Here is a 10,082-nt window from a genome sequence, read left to right as displayed (position 1 = left end):
ATACCAGTTGTCTGCAAGGTGCAACTTTAAGAAGCTGTAAACACATCTATAGTAAAGATATTTAGCAGAAGCCCATAAGGATAGGTTAGTTTACAGTATTATAAGGTTTATTTTGTTTAGGCAGGAAATATGAATGTTACATGGGTGTAGAATTAACTACAGGGTGAAAGTTCATGAATCCAATAAGTTTGTTGTGACCTAATCCTAGGATTTTCCTAGTTCAGATAGTAAATCAAAATCAAAGATACATTTCTCAAGAATAGAACCACAATTGTTGGCCAAGGTAAAATGGTTATTTATTGAAGACAAGCATGGCTTACACCATACTACCCCCATTCCAAAAGTAAATCACAAGAATTACCATAACATGTTGGTGCTATGAATGTTCAATTTGCCATAGTATCGATAACACAGCAGTAAAACAGGAAGGTCCTCAATTTAAAGTTATCAAATGTAACCTACAATGACAATTTCTTCGTTAAGGAATTCATATGGAGGAACTTCCAGATTAAGAGGAGCTTTCCTGATTCTCCCTGATGCATCATAGTGAGATCCATGGCAGGGGCAGTAGTAGCCACCATATTCACCCGCATTGGCTATTGGTACACAGCCCAGGTGAGTGCAGACACCAACGACAATCATCCACTGTGGATTTTTTACTCTATCAGAATCTAACTGTGGGTCACGTAACTCAGCTAGGCTCACTGCCTTCTCAGTCTCAATTTCCTTGGATGAACGGTGGCGGATGAAAAGAGGTTTGCCTCTCCATTTGAAGGTTACGTTCTTGCCTTCTGGAATATCACCCAACTTAACTTCGATCTTAGACAATGCCAGCACATCAGCAGAGGCACTCATGCTTGTGACAAACTGGGTGACAACATTCTTTGCAGCATAGGCACTCTAAACAGCTGTAGTCCCAGTTAGCAAGTAGGAGAACCCTTTCCTGGTATCACTGCTGCTCTGTGAAGATTTTTTGGAATCTTGAACATTCTGCCGTCGGTAGTCAGAGAAATCTGGAATGGTGACATCACTGTGCATATCGAATTGTAGACAAAACGTGAGGCCGGTGGTGGCAGCAGCACCGCTCCGGGGCGCCTGGCCCATCAACGACTCCCTGCACAGAATCGGCCGCTTCAGGTCCAGCAACACCACGTCAGCCTTGGAAACCAAGCCGGGTACCAGGGGCTTCAGCTGCGACGCCACCGTGTTTGAGGTGGCGGACAGGTACGGGGCAAATGCCCCGGAGCGGAGGGTAAACGACAGCATTGGGAAAGCGCCGGCCAGCAGGACTCAGGTAGGCCTCAGCAACGACCTCCTACCACCCGAAGGACGAGTCTAACAGGAAGGAACTTAAGAAGGAAATTAGGAGAGCCAGAAGGGGCCATGAGAAGGCCTTGGTGGGCAGAATTAAGGAAAACCCCAAAGCATTCTACAAGTATGCGAAGAGCAAGAGGATAAGACGAGAAAGAATGGGACCTGTGTGACAGTGGGAAAGTGTGTATGGAACCGGAGGAAATAGCAGAGGTACTTAATGAATACTTTACTTCAGTATTCACTATGGAAAAGGATCTTAGTGATTGTTATGATGACTTGCAGCAGACTGAAAAGCTTGAGCATGTAGATATTAAGAAAGAGCTGAATCCACTACCTTTCGTAGGGTTTTCCACTTAAAGGCATTGGTGTCTGCATACCAGGCCGCAATGCAGCCAGTCAGTACACTTTCCACCTCACATCTGTCGAAGTTTGCCAAGGTTTTTGATGACAAGCCAAATCTCTGCAGACTCCTGGGGCGCTGTCGTGCTTTCTTTGTAATTATATTTATATGATGGGTCCAGGACAGGTCCTCTGAGATAGTGACACCCATTTAAAGTTACTGACCCTCTCCACCTCTGATCCTCCAATGATTACTGGCCTATGGATTTCTCGTTCCCCTCTCCTGAAGTCTATAATCAGTTCTGTGTTCTTATTGACATTGGGTGAGAGGTTGTTGTTATTACACCACTCAGCCAAGTTTTCAATCTCCCTTCTGTACGCTGATTCACCACCACCCTTGTTGTGGCCCACAATAGTGGTGTCATCAGCAAACTTGTATGCTATGTTGGAGCTATACTTACCCACACAGTCACAGGTGTAAAGCACACAGCTCTGTGCTTCTCCTTTGCTGTTGGAGATTGTGGAGGAGATGTTATTCTAATCTGAACTGACTGAGGTCTACAAGTGAGGAAATCCAGGATCCAATTTCACAGGTGGGGGGCACGGGGGTATTGAGACCCAGGTCTTGAAGTTTACTGAGGGAATGATGGTATTAAATGCTGAGCTGTAATTGATAATCAGCATGCTAATGTATGTATGTTTGCTGTCTAGATGTTGCAGGGCTGAGTGAAGAGCCAATGAGATGGCATCTGCTGTAGACAAATTGGAGCAGATCCAAGTCGCCGCTCAGACAGGAGCTGATATATTTCAACAACAGCTTCTCACAACACTTCTTCACTGTCGATGTAAGTGCTACTGGGCGATGGTCATTGAAGCAGATTGCCTCAAAGGGAGGGTAATTGTTATCTGGCTCACTGCTGTCTACCTTGCAGAGGCCAAACACCAACTTTCTGACACGTCTTACCATCCTCTGGGCCCTGACTCACCAATGAACACCAGGCCACTATTTCTTCATCATTAGAGACATTACCACATCAGCAGATCTCCTCTCCTTAGCCTTCAATTTTATAGTGCCCCAGCCCCACTTTGTCTGCTTCTGTCACTCACCCAAGATCCATACACTTGGCTGTCCTTGTAAGACCATTGTTTCTACCTCTGTTTGCCTCACTAAAATAATTTCTTCCCAAGTAGCAAAGCAAACTTTGAGAGTTTAAGCTAGTTTAGCAGAGGGATGGGAACAGTGTAGCAGGTCAGAAAGTGAAGGCTTAAGAGTAAGGTAGATATCATAACTAGGAAGAACAGACAGGAAGGAGCAAGATAATAGACACAATGGGATGGTATGACCTGAAATGTGCCTATTGTAATGCTAGGAGAATTATGAGAGATGGTGTTGAACTTGGAGCATGGATCTATACATAGAATTATGATGTTAGAACATAAGACAGGGGCAGAATTTGACCATTTCTCCATTCGAGTCTGCTCTGCCATTCCATCATGGCTGTTTTATTATCCCTCTCAGTCCATTCTGTTGCCCTCTCCCTGTAACCTTTGACATCCTTACTAGTCAAGAACCTAATAACCTCTGTTTTAAATATACCCATTGACCTGGTCTCCACAGTCATCTGTGGCAATGAATTCCAGCAATTCACCAGCCTCTGGCTAAAGAAATTCTTTTTCATCTTTATTCTGAACAGAGATCCTATTCCGAAGCTGTGCCCTAGATCACCCACAATAGGAAACATCCCCTCCACATCCACTCTGTCTAGACCTTTCAATATTCAATAGGTTTCAATGAGACTTCCCACCCCCACCCCTCGCCGCCACCAAACTCTTCTAAACACCAGTGAGTACAAGCCCAGAGCCATTAACTGCTTCTCATATGTTAACCCTTTCATTCCTGTGATCATTCTCATGATCCTCCTCTGGGCTCTCTCCAATGTCAGCATATCCTTTCTTAGATAAAGGACACAGTACTCCAAGTGCAGCCTGACCAATGCCTTATAAAGTCTTACCATTGCATCCTTGCTTTTGTATTTTAGTCTTCTCAAAATGAATGCTAACCTTTCATTTGCCTTCCTTACCACCAACTCAGCCTGCAAATGTTAACCTTTAGGGAATCCTGCACAAGGACTCCCATGTCCCTTTGCACCTCTGAATCTTCTCACCATTGAGAAAATAGTTTACACGTTTATTCCTTCCATCAAAGTGCACAACATACAGTTCCCTACATTATATTCCAGCTGCCACTTTGACAATTCTCCCAATCTAAGTCGTTCTACAGACTCCCTGCTTCCTCAGCACTACCTGACCCTCCACTGATCTTCATATCATCTGCAAACATGGCCACAAAAGCATCAATTCTGTCATCCAAATCATTCGCATTTCACATGAAAAGAAGCAGTCCCAACTCGGACTCCTTCAGAACACTACAAGTCATCAGCATCCAACTCGAAAGACTTAGATGAAAGAAGGAAGGAATAGGTGCTTAATGTTCCAGGGTCTTGATGTTTTGGAAAAGATAGAGAAGGTGATAAAAGGGTGGGGGGGAGGGAGTTGTGCTATTAATTAGGGACAATATCACAGCTGTATTAAGAGGCAAAACAATTAAGGGCTCAATCACTGAGGCTATATGAGTGGAACTCAAAAATAGGAAGCTGCAGTCATGATGGGTTTATTACTACAGACCCCCCCCCCCCCCAAATAGCCACTGGGACACCAATGAACAGAAATGTAAGACTAGGGTCTCTTGGGTGTAAGAGGTTTGACCGTGCAGAATTTGTTAGGTGTATCCAGACGGGTTTTTTAAATCAGCATGTAGATAGTCCTATGAGAGGAGGGGCCATACTTGATCACGCGTTGGGTATTCAGCAGGAGAACAGTTCGGGAACAGTGATCCCAACTCAAGTTTTAAGCCATTTGTTGCTAAGTACGGATCTTAGAGGGATGAGATCCTTAATGACTAGTTTGCATCAGAATTTACCATGGGGAAAGAGAGGGGATAAGAAGCTAGGTATGGAATGTGCTGAGGCATTTTGAGATAAAGGTGAAGGTACTGTTGGGTTACTTAAAGAACATTAAAGTGATTAAATTCCTAGGGCATGATGGGATTTATCCCAGGTTATTAAGAGAGGCAAGAGATTGCCCGGACCTTGACCATTATCTTCACGTCCTCTCTAGCTACAGATCTCTACTCATCTCTACAGATGAGTAGCTAATGTTGTTCCATTGTTCAAAAAGGGAAATGGAGATAAACCTGGCAATAATAGACTAATGAGTCTCACACCAGTGGTAGGGAAGTTAATGGAGGGGAATGTTAGGGATTGGATTTATGAGCATTTGGAAAAACATGGCCAAATTAGGGACAGTCAGCATATGAGAGAAGTTACGATTTACTGACTTGGAAAAACTCAGTCAAGGCAATGATAAAGGTGATTGATGAATGTTACATGAATTTTAGTAATGCATTTGAAAAGGTTCATCATGGGAGACACGCCCATAAGACATGGGTGCAGAAAATGGAGACACCTCTTTCTCCCTTATTAGGGGGAGAGAGAACCTGTGGTATGTCGAATACCCTGTGAAACGCGAAGTGTTTGGGGTAACTGCAAGTCTGTGTCTTTGCTGTTACTTTGCTCATGCTGGAGTGCTCGGTGGCAGTGCTGATGCTTTTTTTTGCCAGTGGGGGAGGGGGATTGTGCTCGCTGTTGCTTTCCTTTGAATTAGGCCATTTGGCCTGTTGAGTCCGCTCCACCATTCAATAATGGCTGATCCTTTTTTCCACTCCGCAGCATCATTGATGCCTTGCCCAAACAAGAACAGATCAAGCTCTGCCTTAAATGCACCCAATGACCTGGCCTCCAAAGTTGCATGTGGTAATAAATTCCACAAATTCACTACCCTCTGCCTAGAGAAATCTGTCCGCATCTTTGTTTTAATAGATGCCTCTCTATCCTGAGGTTGTGCCCTCTTGTTCTAGACTCCTGTATCTTGGGAAACATCCTTTCCATATCTACTCTGTCTAGGCCTTTCAACATCTGAAAGGTTTCAATGAGATCCCTCCCTCATCTTTCTAAATCCCAGCAAGTACAGACCCAGAGCTATAAAACGTTCCTTGTATGATAATCCTTTCATTTCCCAAATCATCCTTGTGAACCAACTATAAACCCTCTCCAATGCCAGCACATTTTTTCTTAGATGTTGAGCCCAAAACTGTTCACAATACTCAAGGTGAGACCTCATAAAGTCATCACATCCCTGCTCTTGTATTTTAAACCTCTTGAAATGAATGTTAACATTGCATTGCCTTCCTCACCATTGACTCTACCTGCAAATTAACCTTCAGGGTGTTCTGCACAAGGACTCCCAAGTTCCTTTGCATCTCAGATTTTTGGATTTTCTCCCTATTCTGAAAATAGCCTGCACATTTATTTCTGCTACCGAAATGCATGACCACACATTTTCCAATATTGTATTTCATTTGCCACTCTCTTGTCCATTCTCCTAATCTGCATAAGTCCTTCTGCAGCCTACCTGATTCCTCAACACTACCCTGCCCCTCCACCAATCTTTGTATCATATGCAAACTTGGCAACAAAGCCATCAATTCCATCATCTAAATCATATATGTCAAACTCAAGGCCCGCGGGCCAAATCCGGCCCGCAGTGGAATTATCTTTGGCCCGCGAGATAATATCTAATTACTATTAAAGCTGGCCCCAGTAATCAAAGCGCCTATGGTGTATGATATGGCTAATGCTGAGTTTATTCAGGTACCAGGTTTTCAGGGATTTTAGTGTTTATTCGGCAGTCTTGCTCGGCAGTCTTCTTCATAAGAAACGGAATTTGTAAAGTGAAACACTTTGTAGTTATAGCAGAGACTGAGACACATGAGAGCAGGCTGAAAAAACGGAGGCAACGAAAGCTGCGTTCGCACGCGTCCGACTGATCCGGCCCGCATGAAGCTGCATTTTGCTCAATCCGGCCCATGACCTAAAATGAGTTTGACACCCCTGATCTAAATCATTGATGTACAGCATAAAAAGAAGCGGTCCCAACACCAACCCATGGAGAATACCACTAGTTATTGGCAGCCAACCAGAAAAGGATCCTTTTATTCTCACTCGCTGCCTTCTACCAATCAGCCAGTGGTCTAATCATGCTAATAACTTTTCTGTAATACCATGGATCCTTAACTTAGTAATCAGCCTCATGTGTGGCACCTTATCAAAGGCCTTCTGAAATTCCAAATATACAACATCCACCGTGTCTTCTTTATCTATCCTACGTGTAATCTCTTCAAAGAATTCCAACAAGTTCATCAGGCAAGATTTTCCCTTAAGGAAATCATGCTGACTTTGTCCTATCTTGTCCTGGGTCACCAAATACTCCATAACCTCATCCTTAACAATTGATTCCAACATCCTCCCAACCACTGAGGTCAGGCTAACTGGTCTATGATTTCCTTTGTGCTGCCTCCCTCCTTTCTTAAAGAATGGAGTAATATTTGCAGTTTACCAGTCCTCTGGCACCATGCCAGAGTCCAATGATTTTTGAAAGATCATTACTAACGCCTCCACAATCTCTACTGCAATGTCTTTCAGAATCCTGGGGTGCAGTTCATCTGGTCCAGGTGATTTAAGTCTTTCAGCTTTTGAACACATTCTCCCTTGTAATAGTAACTGCACTCACTTCTCTTCCCTCACACACTACAACATCTGGCACACTGCTAGTGTCTTCCACAGTGAAAACTGATGCAAAATACTCATTTAGTTCATCAGCCATCCCCTTGTCCCCATTATTATTTCTTCGGCCTCATTTTCTAGCGGTCCTACACCCACACTCATCTCTTTTATTTTTTTTACGTACTTGAAAAAGCTTTTACTATCCACTTTGATGATGTTTGCTGGCTTGCTTTCATATATCATCTTTTCCCTCTTAATGATTCTTTTAGTTGATCTCTGTAGGGCTTTTAAAAGCTTCCCAAACCTGTCTTTCCACCAAATTTTGCTTTGTTGTATGCCTTCTGTTTTGCTTTTACATTAGCTTTGACTTCCCTTGTCAGCCACGGTTGTACTATTTTGCCACCCAGTACATTAAAATGTGTGGGTCCATGGTGCATTGGCCATTTGGATTCAGAATTGGCTTGCTCATGGAAGACAAGTTAGTGGTTGATGGGAGTTCTTCATGCTGGAAGTCAGACTAGTGGTGTTCTGCAGAGATCCTTTCTTGAACCTCTGCTGTTTGTGAAATTTGCAAATTTCAATGTGGTGGAATGAGGTTGGAATTACAGGCCAGACTCGTTGGGTCAAACGGCCTAATTCTACTCCTAGGTCTTATTGTCTACTCAGAATAGATCTTAGGTTGTCATAGCCAGAGTAAGGTGGGAGGGATGGTTGGGAAATGCAGTGCATAGTGAGGATAAGCTCCCACTGCCTATTAGAATACTACCAATGGTGTGTATTTCAAGTAGCCTCTGGGAAACAAAGCCAGCTCCTGGCCTTCACTTGTGGCAGAACTATTTCTACTGCCAGGCAAGAGGCGTCTTAAAAATGGTTGCTTCGGGCAGATAGGGCTCATCAGCCATGGTTGGCAACTCACCTAGGAGAAGGAAAATTCTGAATTCAAGCCTCCAGTGGCTTGCAGCTGTACCCAGTCATGGAGAAAGCTTCAGAGCAAGCCCCAAGGAAAAATCTGGAGCTGGAGTCCCCAAGGCAGTCCTGTGCTGCTGTATCGGTCTCTGCCGTTCCTTTGGATTCATCAGCTGCATGGAGAGCAGGAGCCTGCTACATTGACAACAGCTTTTGCTCTCCGTATTGCACTGCCCCAGCTTGCATCTGGGCTTGTCTATCATGCAGACACCTAGTACGCAACATCCATGGTTGACCTCAACTAACGGAGACCTCACTCGCTTATCCAGGTAATGAAACTGCTTTCTTTTCTCACCATTCCATAACTAACCACCTTCAACACTCAGAATTCTATGCTCTGTGACCTCCAGCAGGAAGATAAATGCTTGGGAAAGTAGTGAAAGGCATAGTAGGTATGATGGGTCGGATAGTTCGAAGTGTCTATATTTTAATGGAAGGAGTATTATGGGTAAAAGGTGATGAACTTAGAGCATGGATCAGTACATGGAACTATGATGTTGTGGCCATCATTGAAACTTGGATGAGAGGGGGGCAGGAATGGGTGATTAATGTACCAGGTTTTCAAAATTTTAGGAACAATGAAGGAGGAGGTTAAAAATAAAGTGGAGTGGTGGGGGGAGGGAGTTGCACTACTAATCAGGGAAAATACCACAGCTGCACTCAGGGAGACATGATGGAGGGTTCAGACAGTGAGGCCATTTCAGAATCAGGTTTATTATCACTGGCAGGTGTCGTGAAATTGGTTAACTTAGCAGCAGCAGTTCAATGCAATACATAATCTAGAAGAAAAAAATAAAATAATAATAAATAAATCGATTACAGTATAGAACTCAGGAATAGGAAGAGTGCAAACACACTGATGGGATTTTTATTACAGATCCCACTATATCCACTGGGACTTCAAGGAACATATGTAAGCAGATTAAGGAAATGTGCAAAAATAATAGGGTTGTTGACATAGTGGATTTCAACTTCCTTAATATGAACTGGGACCACTTCAGTGCAAGGAGTTTAGATGGGCTAGAATTTGTTAAGTGTATCCTGGAAAGTTTCTTAAATCAATACGTGGACCATCCAATGACAGGAGGGCCCTACTGAACCTAGTGTTGGGTAATGAACCTGGCCAGGTGACAAACCTTTGAGAGGGTGAGCAGTTAGGGAACAGTGATCACAATTCCTTAACTATCAGGACAGCTATAGATAAGGATAGGTATGGCCCTTGCAGGAGGGTTTTAAGTTGGAGATGGGCAAATTACAAGGGCATTAGGCAGGAACTAAGAAAAGTTAATTGGGAACATCTTTTCTCCTGCAAGTCCATATCAGAGATGTAGAGGGTATTTAAAGATTGGAGTACAGGAAAGCTATGTTCTGGTTTGAAAGAAGGATGGGGATGGGAAGATAAAGGAACCTTTGATCTCCAGAGAGGTGATGAATTTAGGCAAGAAGGAGAAGTATGTGAAGCTTTGGAAGTTTAGATCAAATGAAGCATTTGACGAATATAAAGGAGCCAGAAAAGAACTAAAGAAAGGAATTAGGAAAGCCAGGACGGGCCATGAAAAGTCCTTGACAAGTAGGATCAAGGTGAATCAGAAGGCATACTATTCATACATCAAGCACAAGAGGATAATGAGAGAGAGGGTGGAACTACAAGGATAAAGGGTGCAACACTTGCTTGGATTCAGAGAACATGATTGGGGTACTTAATAAGTACCTTGCTTCAGTATTTACCAAGGAAAAGGACATGGAGGACCAGGTGATCAATGCTGAGCATATAAATATGTT

General features: G+C 43.5%; 1 pseudogene; it reads right to left on the bottom strand.

Annotated features, from left to right (window-relative positions):
* Nucleotides 1-271: 271 nt before the first annotated feature.
* LOC140736574 (cytochrome b-c1 complex subunit Rieske, mitochondrial-like) lies at nucleotides 272-1,318 on the bottom strand (annotated as a pseudogene).
* Between the last annotated feature and the right edge of the window lie 8,764 nt (nucleotides 1,319-10,082).

This window comes from Hemitrygon akajei, chromosome 12 (genome assembly GCF_048418815.1).
Source record: "Hemitrygon akajei chromosome 12, sHemAka1.3, whole genome shotgun sequence".
NCBI classification, from domain to species: Eukaryota; Metazoa; Chordata; class Chondrichthyes; order Myliobatiformes; family Dasyatidae; genus Hemitrygon; species Hemitrygon akajei.
This window is presented reverse-complemented; position numbering and strand designations above follow the sequence as displayed.